The sequence below is a fragment of the Medicago sativa genome, chromosome 8 (genome assembly GCF_051527215.1).
Source record: "Medicago sativa cultivar Bolivia chromosome 8, Bolivia_mono, whole genome shotgun sequence".
Classification (NCBI taxonomy): Eukaryota; Viridiplantae; Streptophyta; class Magnoliopsida; order Fabales; family Fabaceae; genus Medicago; species Medicago sativa.
Window position 1 is genome coordinate 25,437,475 of NC_140756.1, and position 24,720 is coordinate 25,462,194.

At 32.7% G+C, this 24,720-nt stretch overlaps 1 long non-coding RNA gene across 1 annotated transcript; it reads right to left on the bottom strand.

Moving 5' to 3' along the window:
• Window positions 1-8,398: 8,398 nt before the first annotated feature.
• Window positions 8,399-10,233, bottom strand: LOC146897880 (uncharacterized). Its single transcript, XR_015022772.1, has 4 exons — window positions 10,095-10,233; window positions 9,778-9,989; window positions 8,977-9,341; window positions 8,399-8,757 (listed from the first exon to the last, which is right to left on the bottom strand). It is a non-coding gene; the product is annotated as an uncharacterized LOC146897880 (long non-coding RNA).
• Window positions 10,234-24,720: the final 14,487 nt, after the last annotated feature.

The window sequence follows — 24,720 nt, forward strand, 5'->3', positions numbered from 1 at the left end:
ATATTCTTGTTGTACGAACGCTTATGATTGTATATAATATTCATTCGGAGATTCATTGTTGTAAATTTTAATGTATCCAGTACTAAAGATAGCGAACATACTAAGCTTTCTAGATACGTTTAGTATGAGTGTTACTCTAAACATCTGAAAATAGAAAGAAACACAAGATTGACATGTCAAAAATAGAAAACATCAGATCCAACCTTAATATTTTGGAGTGACGCAACCTCATTCAAGTTTACCACCTTCCATTTTAAAGCTATAATCTTTCCTAGATTTCTAATTCAACGAAAATTAACCTATTTTCTTCGTTTTGGTATACAAGCATTGAATTTTCTTGTAATTGAATCCATCAAATAATATATTTGTATAGCTACGTAAAGGCAAAATTTTAGTGCTAGAAATTTATTATAGCATTTGTAGTTATATGGGCCAAACGAGGTACTCGTGACCCGTACTAGCTATCCCTCAGTTATAACGGGATACAGTACTTAGGGATTCAATAAAAAGCCTATAAAAAATTTGAATTGGAAGCTTAAAGCCAAAACCCAAAATGTTTTATTAGGGTTGGAGGCTCGACAAATATGTCCTAGTCCATTTTGAGAGCTCAACTAGACATAATCATTTGAAAACTCTTTATGGTCACACTCAATCAAAAAAAGGTAATAGTTAAATAATATTTTTTTTTCAATAATTATATGAATAGTATTTTTTTATCAAATATATTTTTAATATTTTTGTATCACTCAAGAATTCCCTATAGTCTATTATCTCTTGTCTCTTATTTTCTCTTATTTTAAATGTTGGTTAGGTCAACTTACATCCTAGCCTAACCTTAATTTCAGTTTCACTATCAGTTACTAATTAATTATGTACTAACTAAAGACGCATCATTTTGTCTGTCGATAATGTTTGTCAAAAAAATATATTATACAACATTAAAGGACAGTTCACATATAAATTGTATCATAAACATGGATTCACACTAATCATATTGAAATAACATTCAAACTTTTGAAAAACAGTAAAGACAACATTAGTCACCTAAAAACAATGAATTGTAGACGGAAATTTTGTGAACAACTTTTTTTTTTTTGAAGAAATTTTGTAAACAACTTAAATTTAGGCGCAGATATGGTAGTGATCAACATACAAACGGGAAAATTCTTACCATAACATCATTATTAGCCACTGGTCTAGTTTGAGCATTAGTATATTCAAAGAACTCCCTTCATTGCACTTTAGTGATTTTAAAATCTGATTAACGTCTATGTTATAACGTAAGTAAAAATCGCGTTGATAATACTTGTCATACTATGTTACCTTCAGATTATATTTAGACATGATCTGTTGAATGATATCAACTTCATCAGTAGTCTTCTTGACGGTGTAATTCCTAATCTTGCTATTCACATTTCCCTCACTAACTTCCACCTTGAAAGAACCTGCTTGTCTATAAATACATTGAATTCTGGAGGATATTCAACATCTTTATTTGACTGGCAAAAAAAATGCACATTACACCATACAGGCACTCAGAAATACAAGGGGGCTGTACGGCTTCCCCATACAGGCACCAATAACAACAACTAGCAACCCAAGCCAACCACACCACAAACTGGCAGTAGCTAGCGCATAACAGCACCATTTAGCAGAAAAATAATACAGCAAAACAGAAAAATAAATGCCACCCTTAAATAGACACCACCCTACACATTAGCGGGACAAACAGCATCTTGGATTCCAACACAACTCATGAAAAGGGATGCCGCAATTTAATCAAAAGATGCCTTCAATATGATAAAAAAACATACTTTTGGTGTAATAGGCCCAACACGGGTTGTTGCACTTCTTTTGAGGCGTCTAGCACCTAGTTACAGGGAGCTAATGCTCGAGGGTTGCAGTTTTAGCGCCTATCTCCCTAATATGTGTTTTGTTTCACACATTTATGTTTTGAATTAAGATTAAGTGCCTCAATGAAAGTAATAGATATCAATGGTCGCTTTCATTTGACTCTATTTGGACATCTACATCTCGATATGTGATCAAATTACCGCACATGCGTCATATTCCGCTTTGATAAAATTTCAACACTGCATGCACTAAACCAAAGAATGAAAACAAAGGTACGTGTATTGCTTGGTTAATGAACATACCGAGAAAATAAATACCTTATTGAATTGAAAGACATTTTCTAAAAAATAAGTCCAAAATCAACCAAATTGAAAGAAATAAACTAAACAAGTGACTCTAAACACTAATTTTTATCAGAAGTCATCACTTCCATTTCCGCATATCATAAACATCATGGCTCCCATTAATAGGGATCTTCTAACCTTTACTCTACTTGTGTAAGTTGAAATTGAAGCAAGCCACGTTTATTAATAATGTTAATGTCCTACCACTCGTATGTTGGGATGCCATTTTGTGCATTCCATGGATCAAACCTTTAGGCCTAATTTTATGAGACTCTGAGAAGTTGTAGAGGAGTTCTCTATTCAGGTTAGACGTTTGTTTTAAGGCGTGACAAGATACCTAACTTAAAGCTAGTTTCGTGTATCCCACTTGTCATGTTCTACAATATATCAAAAAGTAATACTTTGCCTTTGGATCTGGCTATTTCTCAGCTATTGAAATTTGTATAACGATGTGTTTAAAGAACCTACTCAGCTTCCACCTTCATGTACTGGGTTTGATTATAAAATTGCTTTGAAGGAAGGAGTGTAACCCTTAAATCTCAAACCTTATCGGTTTTCTCTCATTCGGAAAAATATTATAGATAAGTTGGTTCAATATATGTTAAAATAGAGCATAGGGCAACATAATACTGGTACGTTTGCCTTTTCCTACTATCCATGTCCGCAAGAAGGATGGATCATGGATCATGTGATAGACTAATATTAATTTGGTGGAGAGTATTCATAAATTCATTTCCTTTCTTTCTATATGACTAGATTGATGACCCGTGCGCCGCACGGGTCTTATGAGCTGACGATCTTTGGATAACGATAAAATGTAACAGTTTATATGAAATAGGTAGAATACATAAAGATAATATTGTATAATATATTAAAATTCAACAAACAGTCAAGCTAGTTTGATCATCACCAACATGAAATGTTTTATATCAAACATTACGAAATACTTCCTCATAAACGACGTTAGATGTAAAATCACTATCTTCACCATCTTCATCATTGATCAATATCTTCAACCCTTCTCTTGAGGTAACTCGCGAATTAGCAACATACAGTTGTTTATATGAAAATACTGAAGTTGGTAGATATATGCCAATATTTTTAACTGACTGTCCTTGACTCTTATTAATAGTCATTGCAAATGATACGACCAAAGGAAACTACCTTCTTTGAAACTTGAAAGGAATTCTCATGTCCGAGGGTGTTAGAGATAAGCTAGGTATAAAGAGTTTATCGCCAACATTACTCTCGGATATCGCCTTCCCTTCGTGCACATATCTTCCCATTTTAATAATAACCAATCTGGTTCCATTGCATAGTCCATATTGTTGATCTAATTAATTCCTTAAAAATATGACCGGCACTCCAACCTTTAATAAACAACCATCAAATGCTCAAGTTCGTATGCTGCTCCTTCTTGAACCTTTGCCCGGGTAATTTTCACCAAAACCTTCCTCACCGCGGTAATTATAACAAATATTCCTCTATCATAATTCATGCATAGGAATGTGAACAACCATTTTAATTTACGTCGATTGTATGTTCACATCTCATAATGAAAGGATGGGGAAACCAATGGACACGTTCCTCAAAAAATGTATTATTGTGTTTCCAATTAAAGTGGGGTCATCATAAATTTCTTCAAAATTGTGACACTCTTAAATTAACATGTTAAGTTTAATTTTAAAGGTGGTCTATACATTGTATGCACAAAAAATAAAAACAATAGTTAACTTACCACATACTAAATCATATCTATAGTTAAGAAAATTAAGTTATACTACGTTGTGTATCCCCATAATTTATGTATAATTCAGCAGTGCCAATAAACTTCCCTCTAAAAAAAAGTGCCTATGAACGAAACTTTTTTTAATACTTTACGCCTTTGTTGCAAATTGCATTTCTTTGTTGTTTATTCAAGAAGGCGCACCGGTTTTATGCTATTCAAACTTAAACAAAAATATAAGAAGCCCGTACTTTGAAGGCTATTATTATAAAATTGAATGGTCTGATTGTGGTGCAACAAAGGCGTAAAATATTTCGCAAAGCATTGTTGTTATTTGTATTACTCAATATTCAGAAAGCCTTTTATAGGCAAAGGATTGGTCATACATATTGTTTTTTTTTTTATTTTAACAGCCAAATTTAAAGCCACACAAATCCTCTCAAGGAGCGAAGGATCGGGCAAGGAGGAACACAACACATGCCCTGTAAACCTGTACACAACAGGGTAATAAAACAGAAAAAACTCCCTAAGGCTGATATAGCAGAAGCGCTAGAAGCAGTAACAACAAAACTCCAAACAAAAAATCAGCACAGCAGAAAAAAAAAAAAAACCCAGCCATAGCTCAAGCTGCAACTACCGGCTCAACCCAGCACGCCCCACAAAAACCGCCCACATCATCTTAACCATGCTGAATTTATTCGCAAGAGCTTGGACGATTCCTTCTTTCATTGATTTGTACTATAATTTTTACTATAATTAATCAGGATGAATTTATTCGCAAGAGCTTTAGTGACTTTGCCATTAACAGATGCCAAATAAAAAAACACCGCAATTTAGAATGGAAAAGAAATTTGATACTTAATTAAACTGAAATTGTCTTCATGTAAAACATAGTATTAAGCGTATAAATAGCAATTTGCTTTAGTTACTTTGCCATTAACAGATGCTAAATTAAAAACGTCACAGTTTATAACAAATCTTCACTAACCAAACAACATGTCAGTAACACTAAACAGACAAAAGCAACCAACTTAAGCTCAAAAACAATCACAACAATTCAACTAACAGCAAAAGAATCTTCTAGAACAAACTAACTCCAGCTAAAATAAATCTCATAAACAAACACAATTACACAGTAACAAAATCACAATAAAATAAAACCTATAATCAGGTTTCAGACTCATACTTCCACGAGCAAAAAAATTGTTGGAAGAGCACCAGACTTAGATTTGAACGAAATCCCAAACTCATCAAACTCTTTACAACCCTTTTGATTATCCTTTGGATACACAACGCTCCCAGCCATACTACCACCGTATTGAGGTATCCCAAAGTTGCCAATCACGCTATCGTATGTTCCTTTGATACTATCTGGTGAAGTCACCCTCAAGCTGTCTTCTCCACCACGAATTTCGCCATTGATGAAGGCATCAACGATAGTAACAAAAACCCTGAAAATAAACCCATTGAAGAAGAACTTCGAATTTTCATGATTTTTTATTCTTCTGCAAACGGGATAGTTAGAAAAAAACCAGGGTAATGTCAGGGCATCGTATCTTGCATGTATATTTATAGCCATGAGAAAGGGTAGATTAATATGTGAATACATGATTTTACTCTCTCAACTAAGACTTCGAACTCGTTTTCTTTTGTACTAATCAAAGTGACATAGCGGGTAATCTCATCCCCAAAATCAGCTGCAAAGAGGTTAGGTAACCTCACAGCACCCTACAGACAAAAAAATAACACAAATAAAAGTCAAAACATTGGTAGAAGCAGTGACCCTAGAAATTTCTCTATAAAACTGATGTAAAACGAAAATTTAACACCCACATCCTCAACATCATATTCGACAATATAGGAGCGGTATTTCGTTCGGAGCTTGTTGACGGCCTTATCCAACTCGGTACCAGGGTTACTCACCAAAGGTCCTACTAAAGAATCACGAAAAGATAGAGTTAGAATAAAAACAAAAGATTACGATTCAAAAATGAAAACTAAACTTGTTTATACCAGTCAGTGCATGGTAGGACAACATCGTTTCAGCGTTGGCTCTTGACATTTTCTGTTGATGCTAGTAATTTACAGTGAATTCCAACAACCAGGATGATATGAAAACCAACACAACATGGCTATATATATAGGCCATTGGACATTTGTGGGAAACCGAAAAAATATGCTGAGTGGAGAGCTTTCTGTTTTCCATGCGGCATAGCAATATGTGAAATTTAATGCGATTCATTGTACCAAATGATTCCACAAAATGGCACGTTTTATTATTTTCTGATTGCTAACATTAAGATTTTTCAAATTCATTCAGTGGAATTTAGAAGGGATTTTTTAGGGTTAACAATAACGGCAATTAATGCATCAGTTTTAGAGGGAAATTCCTAGGGTTAATTGTTTGCAGACCTAATAACATTAAGGAGTAAGGGATTACTAGTATTAATATGGTTTCTATGTCAGTGATTCAAAGAATATTTGCTGCTTCAAATATTTTATTTTTTTTGATCAAGCAGAAAATGCATATAACTACAGGATAGGCCTGCACCAAAACACAACAAATGCTTCAAATATTTCCAAAATCATCCAAAAATAAAAAAAAAAAAAAAAACAAAAAAACAAGTAAACAACAGCAAACCAACATTGATTAAAATTCAACAAAGGTATTTAGTTTCTCAAAACATGAATATAGAAATGTCCATCTAAGAGTAGAACATCAAAGATATTAAAGAAGTTTATATTACGTTGCCCATTGATTCCAAAAATATAATATTTATGCCAAAACGGAATGAAGCAAGTTTACATGTATTTGGATCATGGATGCAATTTAAAAACTACCATTACTCATTTGTGCCGTCCTTTTTAGTTAACATTGAGGTGATAGGTCGAAAAGTGTGCTTATAACATCAAACATGATTACTTACACACATTTTCTTCCTGTTTTTGAAATCAATCTTAATTTTACAAATAATCAAAGCAAAATTACACACATATGAACCCTAGTTTTGAGAGAAGTGAATTTTGACATATCAACTTAACATTAAACGTCCACATAAAAACTTGTTAACTGAGTGTGAAGAAAATATAATATTCGGGCATATATTTTATGAATTAATGGACCAATTTGTAACAAAAAGAGCCTAAGACTAACTTGTTATACTCATAGAACATAAAGGAGGAAATAACAGAAGCGGTGACCAGTAGTGATGGAAATAGGATTCCAGGGCCTCATGGTTTTAACTTCTCCTTCTTTAAAAGTTTTTTGGTGCTCATTAGAGAGGAGGTTGGTGCTCTTTTCCAGCAACTTTTCTTTACCGCCTCGCTCCCTAAAAGTTTAGCCTCTTATTTTGTGGCTTTAATCCCTAAAGTTGATTTCCCTCAATCTTTTGGTGAGTTTCGTCCTATCTTTCTTCTAGGTTCCCTGTATAAGTTGGACGCTTCATGGCCTCGGTGATGGATAAAATCATCTCGTCTAACCAGTCAGCTTTCCTTAAAGGTAGGCATTTGGTGGATGGAGTGGTGGCGGTCAATGAGGTTGTGGACCTAGCCAAAAAAGCTAAGCATGATTGCCTCATTTTCAAAGTGGACTTTGAGAGATCTTATGTCTCGGTGAGTTGGAGTTTCCTGGAGTATCTGTTGAAGAGATTTGGTTTCGATGATAAATGTGCTTGGATGCGAGCTTGTGTTTTTGCAAGTAATCTCTTAATGCTTGTCAATGGGCGTCCAACCTAAAAAATTAATATTCAACGATTTCTGGAGTAGGGTGATCCTCTAGCACCTTTCCTTTTTCTTCTAGTTGCAAAGGCGTTAAGTATGTCTATAAGAAAGGCATAGGCGTTGGGTATGCTTACATGTTGTAAACTTTGTAGATCCGGGTTGTCTATGACGCACGTTCAATATGATGATGCTCTTTTTATAGGAAAGGCAACAATGGAGAACCTTTGGGCAATTAAGACTATCTTCAGGTGTTTTGAGCTTGCCTTAGGTCTTCATGTTAATTTTGCTAAGAGTTGTATTATGAGAATTAATGTCGATGTGTCCTTCCTAAGACTGGCTGGAAATTTTCTCCACCGTAGTATTGGGTCATTTCCTTTTAAGTATCTGGGTCAAAAAAATTCAAAATGGGAATTTTTTGTCCGGCCATACTAATCCTTATTCATTAGGTACTTCGAATTGAAACTAAGGGGTGATCATACTTTTCAGCTTTTATATTGCAGACATAACGTATAAGTACTAGCCAATTCGCAAAGCAAAATAAAATCAACAGCATAATCTGAATTCATAAAATGAAATAAATTGAACCAGAAACTATTTAAAAGATTTTTTTTTTTTTGAAGCTGTTAAATCAGCACGAAAATTGGCAGAATCAAAATGAGACCTTGAGAGGAGCATATACTCTAAATCTAATGTCAACACCATCAAACTAATCCAAGTGGGTAGAAAACCATATAAAAGATAATTTGAGACATGATCAAAATCAATAAATATCAAATCTAGATTGTCATTACTAGAATTCATAATTTCATACTAAACATGAAATCTAAATTAAACTTTAACTTCTGACTTAACATCCCATATATCAAAATCTAGAATGTCATTCCAAGAATTCGATATTTTCACACTACACATAAACATACAATCTAAAATGAATTATGGAGCCATCCTTATGAACTTCTGAATTAAGATCTCATCAAATGGACTTTCTTCTTCTCCCTTAGGTGGACTTTCTTCTCCCTCGGAAAATGAAATTCAACTCAACCGTACATAGGTGTCAAGCCTGTTTTTCTTAGAGTACTCTAAATAGCGTATGAGGCTCGGACGATAATAATTCTGCAACAGAAAATTCAAAAATTTATTTCCTTTCGTTCTTCTACATGAATACTCATATTAATGTGATCTCTATTTGAGAGATATAAAGTAGAATTGTTGCTGCGAAAATTTACGCTATGATATTTCTGCAATAGGATAATTTTTTATTTTGATAAATAGTTAAAATGCTATTACAAAGATAAAATGCACGATAAAATGGGAATGGAGTTTGAATCTTACATGGGCTTGAATCATGCAGCTGTTCCATTATCATTGCACCAGATGCTGGGCATATATGACTTCAATCTTATGTTTCTCAATTGCATAAAAAATTGTGGTCAACAGGCCTGGTTTCTTGGTTGAGTATATGCAAAATTGTGCTTCATCTCCGCAAACGTTGAAAACAACATCTGATCAAAAGCAACTGGCAATGCAGGTGTTGAAAGTGCATTTTAAGTTACCATCTGTGAGTTATTACTCCAACATCCGTGACCAGCTATGACTGCTTCATTACATGATTTGAGCTTTTCTTGTTTCTGTTTGTCTGGATTATATACAGTTTGTTGTAGATATGCATCAAAGCTTCATCAACAGTGGATGAAGACCTGCCAAAGAAATTAAAATCAAAGAATCTTAGTACTCCAAAAAAAAAAAAATAAGAAATCAATGTGACACCTAGGTGATTGTATCAGTAAATCATACTATCAAGAAAATTTAATGTGGTTATATTAGTATCTAGTGTTATGGATTAAGTATTTTCAATTGAAACGAGGTGATCAGATTTTCAACATTTAATTAGAAGCCAATTTGAAAAGGAAAACAAGTTCAGCAGATCTATACGTGATAATTCTATACATGATCAATTTCAATATAATTAAATATCAATATCAATAATGATAATTGTTTGGATGAATCAGTAACCATGTAAAAGATAGTTGTATAGGTGAATCAATAAATATCGAAGTCGTGGATGTCATTACTAGAATTTCATGAATTAGACCTAAACAGTAAACATAAAATCTTAAGTGGAATTTTGAGTACCATTTTTGTGGAGCCATCCTTCTCAACTTCTGACTTCGAAGTTGACGCTGGTTCAATGCCTCGCTCTTTAATCAAAGAAATCACACTCGTTAAAATAGAAAAATAGAAAGATATCACCCATGATCCGCAAAAGAAAGGACATCTTAGATGATGACAGTAAATTAAAATCAAGATCAACGAATAGCAATAGGTCAAAATGAACCTGCAACAAACTGTTACAGATAATAAATTATAATTAGAATACGGAAGTAATATGATGATTTGACAGAAATTATAACGAACAGAAGCAAAAAATTGGAATCAGATCCAATTCATACCTGTGCATAGTTAAACCAAAGCTGAGTTTTGTCTACATTTGATTGGTTCGATTTGAGTTGATATATGAATGAAGGTGGAATCAGTATAATAAGTTGAGCAGGAGCGGCAGATAATTGTGTAGTGAAGAGCAGCGGCTAGGGTTTCCAAGCCCTATCTATCTAATGTATATATAGCATTCTGCAAATTTTCTATTTGGACCAAAAGCCCCATATTTTCTTTTAAAGTGATGGGCAATTATGTAATTTAAAATTTAATTTATTTTTATTAGATTTTTTTTTGACAAATGACATTTTATTTTATTGTATTCACATGTGTGTGTGTGTGTGTTTTTTTTTTAGCCTTTTGTAAATTTGGTTTTTCTTTTCCAATCTCTTTGCAACTCTCATTAAACTCGTTTTTCTTTCCAATTCCCCAACTGTAGATACATTTATAAGGGTTCAAGTTTTCTTTGATACGATAAATATTTAGGCTCGTGTTATACTATCGAATAAAATCTTTAACTTAACTAAACAAAAAGTTAGTAGATTGTTGGATATCAATTATGAAAATTAAGCAAAATAAGATTGGTTTAAACTAATTGTTGGAGGATGAGTTTCACTAGAAGACTATCTTAAGTTATCAAATTTATTATGACTATTAAATCCCTTTATATAATTACTACCGAATTCTGTAAAATACTATTGCCCTAATTCCTTTGTGATAGAGTTGTTAATTCTAAAATAACCTATGCTTTGATAATGAATTTAAGATTAAAATTCTCAATTGATTTCAAGGTTTTTCATCTATTTTATATATATCATTTTTGATTCTTCAAAAAAAAAAAAAAAGGTTTTTCATCTATTCCTACTCTGCAGAGGTAAGAATTGTTTATCTCAAACTGTTCATGAATTCAACTTCCATTTTACAATATGAATCATAAATTAGTTTATGGCATCCAATCAATAAAAGCATCAAGCATGGGGAGATAATAAAAATAATTTTGATAACTTTCATTAATAATCAAATATCAAAATCACATAAAAGTTTTCATCTACTTGTACTCATCCCCAACAGCGGAGGATATACTCAAGATAAATATACAAGAGATAAAGATTAAATAAGAATAACGAGAAAAATCCACGAATGATTCTTGAGAAAACTCCTTCAATGATGTTTGGAATACCTCCTCTCTGTTTGTATGCTACTAAACAAGTTTCTAAACTCAAATATGATCAAAAGATGCCTCCAATACGATAAAAAAACTATTTATAGTGAAACATGCCCAACATGGTTCGTTGCACTGCTGCTGGGGTACCTAGAACCCAATTACACGGAGCTTGCGCTAAAGGGTAGTAGTCCTGGCGCCTAGCTCCCAAAAATGTGTTTTATCACCCATTCATGTTATGAATTTGGTTTAACTGTTTTTATGAAAGTTATAGATATGGATTTTAGATTTTACTTGACGTTGATTTGACTCCATTTGGATATCCAAAACTTGACATATATGATGAGATCATGCATATTGTTTTTTCCGACTCCCAAAACCTAAACGACATGGAGACTATGAGGATTTTTGGCTGGTTTATGTGATGTTGGAAACTATCTTCCTGATGATGAATTAAGATTAGACGGTTGTAGGGGAAAAATGACAAGAAAATGAGTGTAAAATTCTGCGATAGTCTTCTTTGAGCAGACTTATAAGCTTTCGGTACTGTTTACATTGTTTACCTTGTTTTTTCAATTTTGGTATTGGAAAACTAATATATCGATAAATGACAGGAAAATGAGTGTAAAATTCTGCAATGTATTTTAGCGGAATAGTCTTTTTAGAGAAGACTTATAAGCTTAGAGGAATAATGACTTATAAGCTTTCGGTACTGTTTACATTATTTCAGATAATGACTTATAAGCTTAGACATTAATCAAGGATTAAAGATTCTGTATGTTTTCATTCCATTTCTTGGCCACCACAGTTTCTCTCCTATATATTTTGATGACCATTTCCGCAGTTTTAACCAAGCAAATGATATCTCGTCAGGGACATAAAAAAGGGGGATGAGTATGGTCTTTTAGCCTTTTAGGTATTTAGGAATTGTATTCTGAAATTTAGGCTCTGTTTGGGAATTTTGAGGGAAGGGGAAGGGATAGCTTGTATTAAAAGGAGGGAAGAAGCGGAAAGGATGGAGAGCTATAAGAGTGGAGGGGTTAGTTTTCTTCGCAATACAAAATCCCCTAATTTGGGAGAAATAAAAGAGAGCTGCTATACGGCACGAGGGAGTTAGCGCACAATATCACATGACTTATTCAACAGCATGAAATTGACTTTAATAATGGATTTCTTGCTAGTTTATTAATGCTTTTGTATAAAATATATATTAAAAAACCATGTTACCAGAGAAAGAGCATGCATAATCCACCTTCTACATGTCATTGGTGAGGTAAGATACAGACAACAACTGATTTGAAGAAACACCATCCAATCACGTATTCTTGTGATTTCTCATAAGATATGTCTAGCAGAGGCAACATTTGTCATTTTGTGTCAAATAAATATTAAGATAAAGAACTAACTGAAAAGTATAACATTGTTCGTGCAAATTTCACGACAAATATATTCGTACATTTTAGCATTTCTGGAACTAAAAAATTGTATTGGAGGAGAGTTTTGAGAGGTTTGGGTAAGATTTTCAAATCTAATCTATGTTGCTATCATACTTTCAAAGTTAAAAATACATTAATCATAATTATTTATTTATCATTCTCCACAAAACCACTCTTTCAAAAAACTTGAAAGATTTTTCTATTTTTTCATCTAATTTGATCCCTCAAAAACACTCCTTTCCCTTAGGCTTATCTTACTTGTGCATCATAATTTTCTTGGTCATATAAGACTTATCTTATTTGTCCTTCATAATTTTTATAATTAAACAAAAAGCCGAGAGAATTTGTTATATTACATAAAAAAGAGAGTCTATCGTAACAATTTATTTATTTTTTAGCAAACAAATATCATAAATTTGAGTCGATGGTAACAATTAAAAGATAATAAAATTGATGGGTACATAATTTTTGCTTATGATATGCTTGTGAGCGAACGAAAGGTTTTCTACTAAAACCCGAGCCGCTACCTCTTCCATGAGTAGTTTTGTTTAATCTATGTATGTATCTTCCATTTTTCGATATTAGATCCGATTCCATTTAATTTCATTTCTTTGTGTTAATTGTTCTAATATCTGCTAAATTTATCTCCAGTTTGGACATCCTATCACCAAACTCCTAGCAGAAAGGGTTAAAAGGGACAAGCCATACCTAGAAATACTATCCTGAAATACCACAGGAATTCAGCTCTGATCATAGTCACAATTTTTTTTGCCTTTTGCGTAGATGGGAATGATCATCTTGGCAAGGGTAATGTTGTTATTTTTTTTGTTTTCGGCTGTGATTTCCTTGATTGATCATGTTAAACAATACATATACTTTTATCACAATCACAAGACACATTTATGGGGTGTTGGAACTGTCTACCATCTAACGTTGTGAAATCTGGACTGGCTACTTAGTGATTTTGATCAATCTTAAATGGGAGTTTGTTGGAAGGAACACGTCGATGAAGTTTCACTCTATCAATCGTAAACAGGATTATGGGAGTTTGTTAGAAGGAAAGTGTTATGCTTATCAATCTATACTTCCATTGGATTAATGTTATTTTATATTTATTGAATATCCTCCATTTTATTTACTAATGCTGAAGCGTGTGTTGTGCTTATCAATTAATGTAATGTATCTATTACAATATATAGGAATTTCTCTTTGTTTAGTCTTTAGCTTACAAAGCAAGTTAATTGTGTTCTAGTAATTCTCTACTAGTGAGTAAATAATAGTTAGCATAGTCTTACAATTCAGTATATATACTTGATGTACTGAACTATTCTAATCAATGAAACAATGAGTATTCATTCATTTCTTTCCACTCATAATATGGTATCAGTTCTCTTCTCTTCTTTGTGTGAGAAGTTACGATCCTAACTGTTTTCTAACCGTTTTCTGTTACGGTTTCTTCCGCTAGAATCTTCATCTTCTACCTCTGATTTCTTCATCTTCTCCATTCTTGTTTCTTGCTGCAATTTTCCTTGCTTTTCTTCATTGTTTGAATCTGTAATTTTACCATTTTTTTCTTCCTTCTTCTTCTCTTGCACTTTCTGCAGAGTTTCTCTTTCTATCTAATTCTTCTTCTTCCTCATCATATTCACCATGTGTCCTCGTCAACAACCAGAAGTGAATCAACTTCAACAACCTGATTTCGAATCAGTTTTCTATGTTCATCCAAGCAAACGTCCTAATTCCGTTTCTGTTACACTAAAGCTCAATGGATCAAATTATCTGGCATGGAGTGGTTGGAATTTTTTTTTCAATCAAATATGGAAACTCAATCTTGAAACCCATGTACCTTTGTTTTTATTATGTGGTTTATTGCAGTGCTGAATTTTAATGAAAGAACATGACCCTTGTTGAGTAGTTTCATTGTAAAAGGTGTCTTCTAGCAAAACCCTATATATATATATATATATATATATATATATATATATATATATATATATATATATATATATATATATCGAATTTTGGATATCCAAATGGAGTCAGATCAACGCCAAATGAAATCTAATATCCATATCTACAACTTTCTTAAATACATTTAGACCAATTTCAGAACATAAATCGGTGATAAAACACATGTTTGGGAGCTAGGCGCCATAACTACAACTCTGTAGCGCTAGCTCCATGTAATTGGTTGCTAGGCACCCCAGAAACAGGGCAGTGAACCATGTTGGGCATGTTGCACTATAAATAAATTTCTTTTAATCATATTGGAGGCATCTTTTATCATATTCGAGTTTAGAAACTTTGTGTTGTAGCATAAAAACAGAGAGGAGGTTTTATTAACATCATTGAAGGAGTTTTCTCAAGAATCTTTCGTCGATTTTCCTCGTAATTGTTATTCAATCTTTATCTCTTGTATATTTATTTTGAGTGTATCCTCCGTTGTTGGGGATGAGTAGAACTAAATGTAAACTTTTGTTATGTGATTTCATCTCTAATTATTGATGAAACTTATCAAAACTATTTTTCTTATCTCCATGCTTGATGCTTTTATTGCTTGGATGCCATAAACTGATTTATGATTCGTATTGTAAAATGGAAGTTAAATTCATGAACTCTTTGAGATAAACAAATCTTGCCTCTACAGTCTACGAATATAGGCAAAACCTTGAAATCAACTGAGAACTCTTGTACTTTCATGCGTAATTTTAATCTTCAATTCATTATCGAAGCATATGTTATTTTAGAATTAAAGACTCTGTCACAAAGGAATTAGGGCAATACTATTTTAGAGAATTCGATAGTAAGTATATAAAGAGATTTAATAGTCATAGTAAATTTGATAACTTAAGGGAGTCATCTAGTTAAACTCATCGCCCAACAATTAGTTCAAATCAATCTTATTTTGCTTAATTTTCATAATTGCTATCCAACAAATCTACTAACTTTTTGTTTAGTTAAGTTAAAAATATTATTCGAGAGTATAACACAATCCTTGAGTTTGATACTCGGTCTTACCATTTTAATTTTACTAATTGCACGATTTCACACACTTTTAAAAAATAACTATTAGAAAGAGAATCGAAATATTTATCGTATCAAGAAATCTTGAACCCTTGTAAATGTGTCTACAATAGGGGAAGAAGAAAAAGTGTCGCAAATGGTACATTATTCTAACATGTTGGATATTTATGTGTTGGCTTCACTTTTGCCTAAAACAAATATTCAAATGTAATGTTGGAGACGATGTTCCAACATTCTAGCAAGGTTCAGTGTGACCTGTACCTGTGCCTTGATTTACGCACACGTTTTATATTTAAGGAATTCACACCTTTATTCCGTGTTCGTCAAGCCGCGTGTTTTTATGTTCAGAATCAGAACTTTTATTATTTCTCGAAGGAGTGCTATCTACTTAGGAAAGTATGGATGTATACGAAGATGTTCCTAAGAATGTGCCTACTTATTAAGACTTTCCTTATTTGGTTCTGATTGATGTGAAACGGATCACCGTTTGTTCTGAAGCCCAACAAGTTGTTCTGACCCGTATTGCTTCAGTATATTTAGAAGACTACAAGACCATTTTTATCATTGAAGCCGTTATTACAAGATTAAATCATTTTTAGGGTTTTGAGTCTATTGTTTGTGAGCCTTTCGTGTATCACCTTGATGCATGTTTAGGACTGTGTTTTGAATTGTATTTTGTTCACTCCTCTGAAGATTTTAAGCAAAGAGGTAGGTAGTTTGTGTATTGCACCAAGGCTGTGAAGCACGGTGCTAAGTTGTTTGTTTTGAAGGTAACTTCATATTTGATTGAGTCTGTAAACTGAGAATCACAGGTGCTGTGATTGTGTTGTAGGGAGTGAGATGGGATCTCAGATCTAGGAGTTCCAAGGTTGAAGTCAATACGGATAGGTCCTAGGTCTTTAGTGTTAACAAGGTGTTTGCTAGAGAATAAGGACTACACTAGTGGATTTCCATCCTGGCTTGGTAGCCCCCAGAGTAGGTGACGTTGCACCGAACTGGGTTAACAATCTCTCTGTGCCTTTTACTTGCTTGTCTGTTATTTTGTTTTATTATGTTTGTGTTAGTTAGCTTAATGTTCTAAACATTGTATACAACATCTGTTTCTGTGATTGATGTTGAAACATCACATAGAACATCTTAAGTCTAACGTGCCAGAATTTCATTACACTTTTTGTATCACCGGTAACAAGAAAAAAAAAATGTTGCATTCATCATTTTTGAGAAGTTGTAAAAAGTGTCGCAAAATTGTCTAAACTAAAAAATTGTGAATCTACCAAATTTGTTTTTGCTTAGATTTCATTCATATTTGAATTAACATCGAAATTCATTCAAATTTGCAACTCCAAATATGTTCCCATACAAACGTTTGAAATTAGAATTCATAATGAAAACGGACTATGCAACACAACTTCAAAGCATGTAAAGGTAAAAAGAAAAATGGTAATAAGCCTCAAGCATCAGCAATAGCAATATCCTCAAGCATGCCATCGTTTAGCCTCTTAAGCTTTCATCACCACAACTTGACCACGAGGTTTTACTTTTGAAGAATCTGCAACAACAAATTTTTAAAAAAAAATAAAAAAAAACTAAAGAATTCAGCTCCATGGATATATCATATCGTGTGCTCATATTTTTTTTAAGCCATAACCCAATAAAACTAGTAAAGAGACAAGATAAAAACCAGAAATAAATCCTCCTAAGAAGCCTATAACCAGAAAATGCCACTTCTAATATTAGCCCAAATCTTATTAAGGAGTCCCAAAACTGCATAATTACCTTCCAAGTGCAGCAGCATTACTGAATGAAATCAGCCCTGGAATTGTTAAATTGAAACACGGAATCATTAAATTAAATCTTTGGCTAAAGGTAATTATCCAGAACAGAACAAGGTTAAACCATATTTTCAAGAACAAATTTCACAATTCATCAATGAGAAACAATAGAGACTGAAATTAATCAAAACAACTAACAAAATCACAAAACCCGGAAAAAACATGCATGCATTCAAAGTAGAAATTGAAAACAAAAGCGAAAATGGAGAGAGAGAAGCTTGAAATTTCCCCGGAGACTATAGAGAAAACCGAAGTTGTAATGAGAGAGAATCGTGATACTGATTTGAGTTTTTCACAATCAGAGATTTGAGGACTTGAATCAATTTGAGATCGATTGAAAATTGTCGATTAATCATCAAATACTTAACAAAGTAAATCAATAGTACAATAACATTCTAGTGCATCTTTTGAGAATTTTTGTCATCTATGTCAGCGACAAAACATAACAAATAAACTATAACACAAACTACCTCTCCAGAGGCAGAGGAACAGCAGCGGGGAAGTACATGTTTATTAGGGAATATACCGTCAAATGCTTTTTGTTAATCAGTCCTAAGATTAAGGTTATTATCAACAAGATGATGCATCACCATCACATGAAATAGCCACAAGACTGAGAAATCAATAATGAAATATTTATCCAATCATACATTATATTTTAGAAATCACCAATAACAAGCAACCAAATCACACAAACTTTATATGAAATTCAAATTCAGCACAATATAATCAAAAACCCTGTATATTACCTCCTCCAATACCATTTCAATACACCAGAAGCAAAATATTGCACAATTTCAATACACCAATAACATAACCAAAAACCTTGTATATTGCAGCTTCATTGTGGCGTGATGGTTGATGTTATTCCTTGATCATGATTTTAATTTCTTGTTGTCATTTACGATGTCCTTTCTTTGGTGGTTTATTGGTGACATCATTCTGTTGTTCTATTTCAACATCGAGTGTGATTTCTTTGATTAAAAATGCTACATATTTCAAATGGATGAGATTCAAGTCAGAAGTTCAAAAGGATGACCCTACATAAACGGTACTCAGAAATCTACTTTAGATTTTATGTTTAGGGTTAAATCATCGATTCCTAGTAATGAAAATAAATTATATAATTGTCATTGCTAGAATTCGATGAATTAACCCTAAACATAAAATCTAAAGTAGATTTATTAGTACCATTTGTATAGGGTCATCCTTTTCAGCTTCTGACTTGAGACTCATCCAATCGGAATTTGTAGCCTTTTTAATTAAAGAAATCACACTTAATGTAGAAATAGAACAACAAAATATTAACGATGTCAATAATAAACCACCAAAGAAAAGACATGTAGCTGACGACGTAGCTGACGACAAGAAATTAAAATCACGATCAAGGAATAGCATCAAGTCACAATGAAGTTCAATCAAGTCACAATGAGGCTGCATCAAGCTGTTACATATAGGAAATCAAAATAAGAACGCAGAACTGATAAAATATTAGGCAGAAATTATAATGAATAGATGCAAAAATGATGAAACTTATCAAAACTATTTTTCTTATCTCCATGCTTGATGCTTTTATTGCTTGGATGCCATAAACTGATTTATGATTCGTATTGTAAAATGGAAGTTAAATTCATGAACTCTTTGAGATAAACAAATCTTGCCTCTGCAGTCTAGGAATATAGGTAAAACCTTGAAATCAACTGAGAACTCTTGTACTTTTATGCGTAATTTTAATCTTCAATCCATTATCGAAGCATATGTTATTTTAGAATTAAAGACTCCGTCACTAAGGAATTAGGGCAATACTATTTTAGAGAATTCGATAGTAATTATATAAAGTGATTTAATAGTCATAGTAAATTTGATAACTTAAGAGAGTCATCTAGTTAAACTCATCGCCCAACAATTAGTTCAAATCAATCTTATTTTGCTTAATTTTCATAATTGCTATCCAACAAATCTACTAACTTTTTGTTTAGTTAAGTTAAAAATATTATTCGAGAGTATAACACAATCCTCGGGTTTGATACTCGGTCTTACCATTTTAATTTTACTAATTGCACGATTTCACATACTTTTAAAAAATAACTATTAGAAAGAGAATCTAAATATTTATCGTATCAAGAAATCTTGAACCCTTGTAAATGTGTCTACAATAGGGGAAGAAGAAAAAGTGTCGCAAATGGTACATTATTCTAACACTTTTTGTATCACCGGTAACAAGAAAAAAAATGTTACATTCATCATTTTTGAGAAGTTGTAAAAAGTGTCGCAAAATTGTCTAAACTAAAAAATTGTGAATCTACCAAATTTGTTTTTGCTTAGATTTCATTCATATTTGAATTAACATCGAAATTCATTCAAATTTGCAACTCCAAATATGTTCCCATACAAACGTTTGAAATTTGATTTCATAATGAAAACGAACTATGCAACACAACATCAAAGCATGTAAAGGTAAAAAGAATATTGGTAATAAGCCTCAAGCATCAGCAATAGCAATATCCTCGAGCATGCCATCCTTTAGCCGCTTAAGCTTTCATCACCGCAACTTGACCACGAGGTTTTACTTTTGAAGAACCTGCAGCAACTAATTTAAATAAAAAAAACTAAAGAATTCAGGCTCCATGGATATATCATATCGTGTGCTCATATTCTTTAATTTCAGCTCCATGTATAAACCATAGAATTCAGCTTTTTAAACCAAAACCAAATAAAACTAGTAAAAAGACAAGATAAATGCCACTTCTAATGTTAGCCCAAATCTTATTAAGTAGTCCCCAAAACTGCATAATTACCTTCCAAGTGCAGCAACACCACTGAATAAAATCAGCCCCGGATGAATGTACACAAGTGTTTCCTCCTCTCAGACAGCCACTCGACTCCGGATAAACACTAAAGAAATTCTCCTCAAAATATAAATGAAGATAGCTACCTAATCTAAATTAGAAAACCAACAAACCGTTAGGTGAGGTGTTTTGTTCCTTTCTTCAATTCAAGATACATATTATAAACCTTTGGCATAAATTCCCCAATACCATCATCTCAGGATAGTTACAACAATTTTCCCTCAATAACATAAACCTCCATATGCATTCTCTTCTCAAAAACCATCATCTCAGGATAGTTACCTCAATTTATTTCCACCACACTAACAATCTTCTCTCAATTTTTCTACACTAATTAACCTAAAATCCAACCCTCCTTAACAAATCTAATTAAATAAATAAATAATCACTTTTTCTACACTAATCAATTTTTTTTTTCAACACACAATTCAATTTCCACACACACACACACACACACACACACACACACACACATATATATATATATATAAACAATTCAGGGAAAAAAATTCAGAAATTCGAATTGAAACACGGAATCGTTAAATTAAATCTTTTCCTATAGGTAATTATCCAGAACGTAACAAGTTAAAACGATATTTTCAGAAACAAATTTCACAATTCATCAATGAAACAATGCAGACATAAAACAATAGAGACTGAAATTAATCAAAACAACTAACAAAATCACGAAACCCACAAAAAACGTGCATGCATTCAAAGTAGAAATTGAAAACAAAAGCGAAAATGGAGAGAGACAAGCTTGAAGTTTCCTCGGAGACTATCGAGAAAACCGAAGTTGTAATGAGAGAGAATCGTGATTACTGATTTGAGTTTTTCACAATCAGAGATTTGAGGACTTAAATCAATTTGAGATCGATTGAAAATTGTTGATTAATCATCAAATGTTGCCCCAAGTATACAATCATCAAATACTTAACAAAGTAAATCAATAGTACAATAACATTCTAGCGCATTTTTGAGAATTTTTGTCATCTATGTCAGCAACAAAACATAACAAATAATCCATAACACAAACTACCTCTCCAGAGGCATAGGAACAGCAACGGGGACGACCGCAACTAATCCAATCAGGCACCATAATCAGTCCATACACTTTCTAGTGTGTCGCGTCATTTTTCAGAGATCAAAGCTATTAGCGTTTGACTCACTAATTATTTCACGACTGAACTTTTAATTTAAAGAAAGGGGAAAAGTTCAAATACCTTATTTTGAAAAGTTTTAGGGTTCGGGGGTTAGTTACATAAAGGGAAGGTATTAGCACCCTTTATGTCCGTAATACTCTACGGGAACCTCTTGGTTTTTATTTAATTTATGTGCTATAACTTGCTTGTTTTTGAAGAAAAGAATTTGAAATGATTAAAAAAGAAGGAAGACCTAATTATCTACATTTTATTGATTTGGAAGGACAAGTCCCTTGCCTACGTACCCGTGAGGGATCAAAATCACGTAGTTCGTGGTAGAAATTGACGTTTGATTGGTCGAGTGTTTTTTATTAGTTTTTTAAAAGGTTTTAAAATGAAAGAAAAGCCAAAGTGGCAAAATAAATTTGTTTGTATTTTTTATATTAAAGAAAAATGACTTGAAGTAGAATTAGAATTGATTTGAAATTTGATTAAGAAATAAAAAGTACGATCACTTGATTTTGGATCAAGGTTTATTATGAAAACATTTTTGTGATTTTTGATATTTGAATGTTTTTGTTGTTTTTGAATGATAATGAAACTAGAATTGAAACTAACGGAGCATGAAAGATAAAAGCGTAGGCACTTTGCGGTGACGTTGGATCACCACGAAGACCATTAACCTAGACTAGAAACATAAGAATAAAGGCATACACGCACGCACGCACCCAATGCACCTAAAGCTATTACATAAAACCTATGGTACATTCTAGGGTCTGCAATAAAAAATAAATAAATTACATGAAAGCCTACTATACATTCTAATATCCGCGAAAAAATAAACATGCATGAATTATCTACATTCAAGCCTAATGTACAAAATAATTACTAAAAATAAATAATGATAATTAAAATGAAATGTAACGAATGGATTAAAATGACCTCAAATGCGGTGAAATTAAAATGCGATAAAAGGAAAAAAATGCATGAGAAAATTAAGCAAGATAAAAATAAAGATGAATGCATGGGTGTCACCGCTTCTCTTTATGATGGAGTCTTTGGTTTGGAGATCAGCCACGACCTTGCAATCGGAATGATGGAATAATAGAACAGCCACGGCAAACACCTGTTAACATCTGCTACAAAAGAAGTAAACAAACAATAACAGGGAACATATATACAAAGAAAACAGACAGAACAAAACAGTGCTGTTATGTGCCAATAGTGATGAAATAAAGTAGTAATGGCGCAAGGCACATCAGCTGCAATGTTATTAATTCATTCACGCATTAATAGTGAAAAGGAAAGTATGGAATAGAAAATGAAGCAGCCGTGAAAGTGAATTCTAACTTCTAAGTGAATATATGTGATATGGAACTAGAATCTAAAAATTGCATGGGAAATAAATCTATTGGAGTAAAGCATATAACAGGGAATACGGCACACAACAAACTAGCTGAATTCGAAATCGACGATAATAATAAAAACAGCAGCCAATGAAACTATGGTACAAGGACTAACTAGCCATGCAGCAATGTAGAAAATAAATGAATGGAAATAACACTGCAATGAAAACTAACAAGAATTGTAAATATAGAACCGTAAAACATAAGTTCTCTAAGTTCTCTAATATCAAATAGTTAGTGTGAATGAAATAAAAAATGTAATTGAAATTAGAAACGTGAATGAGCAACAGCAATGGCAGCGTGAATGCAAAATAAAACAAAGGGACAGTTGATACTTTGAATTAAATTGAAAGTAGTTTGCAAAATCTAAATTAGAAAATACGGCAGACTAAGGTTTTTGAAACTCTAATGTTGTGTGGTGGCTAGGGTTTTTGGTTTGCAGTTTTTTGGAATATTTGTGCGTGAAAGTTGTGTGTTCGGTGAAATTTTTTTTGTGTCCTTTTCTTGGCTGTGAAGACTTGGTTTTATAGTGTGAGGTTATGGGTTTGTTCTAAAAGGAAGGGATCAAGATGAAGCAGAGTGTGTGAAAGCTGTTCCTGGCTTGCAGAGAGGGAAAGGTATCCGTTCCTGAAATCGGGATTGAGATAGCGTTCGACATGTTGTGTTTGGATTGGGATGAAAACTGGTCTATGGATTTGGATTGATGAACTTGGACTGTTTTTGACTCAATACTCAAAAATAAAAAATGAAATAAAAACTAAAAAACAAACAAGGGATACACGTACATATATTTTTTTGATTTTTATCTTATAACTAAAAAAGTAAATGGAAAAAAACAAAATAATAACTAAATTAAAAAAAAAAGTTAAAATTAATTAATTAATAATAAAAACAAAATTTAGAAGATGGAAATAAAGACTAAAAAAATAAAATAGATAAATAATGGAGAGAAGATGACCCAACTCGAAACCAAATATGAGGTATTTTAAAATACATTCTGCCGTAATTTTCACTGAAAATCGGAGACTGATCAGGGTCAGGTGATACGTGTCGGTGTATGAATGTGGGATCCTTGGGTCAAAAATTGGGGTATGACAGAGTGGTAATATTGAATTAGGTTATACATTTGAAATACATGTTTATTCGGGAATATACCGTCAAATGCTTTTCGTTAATCAGTCCTAAGATTAAGGTTATTATCAACAAGATGATGCATCACCATCAAATGAAATAGCCAGAAGACTGAGAAATCAATAATGAAATATTTATCCAATCATACATTATATTTTAGAAATCACCAATAACAAGCAACCAAATCACACAAACTTTCTATGAAATTCAAATTCAGCACAATATAATCAAAAACCCTGTATATTACCTCCTCCAATACCATTTCAATACACCAGAAGCAAAATATGGACACCATTTCAATACACCAATAACATAACCAAAAACCCTGTATATTGCAGCTTCACTGTGGCGTGATGGTTGATGTTATTCCTTGATCATGATTTTAATTTCTTGTTGTCATTTACGATGTCCTTTCTTTGGTGGTTTATTGGTGACATCATTCTGTTGTTCTATTTCAACATCGAGTGTAATTTCTTTGATTAAAAATGCTACGTATTCCAAATGGATGAGATTCAAGTCAGAAGTTCAAAAGGATGACCCTACACAAACGGTACTCAGAAATCTACTTTAAATTTTATGTTTAGGGTTAAATCATCGATTCCTAGTAATGAAAATCAATTATATAATTGTCATTGCTAGAATTCGATGAATTATCCCTAAA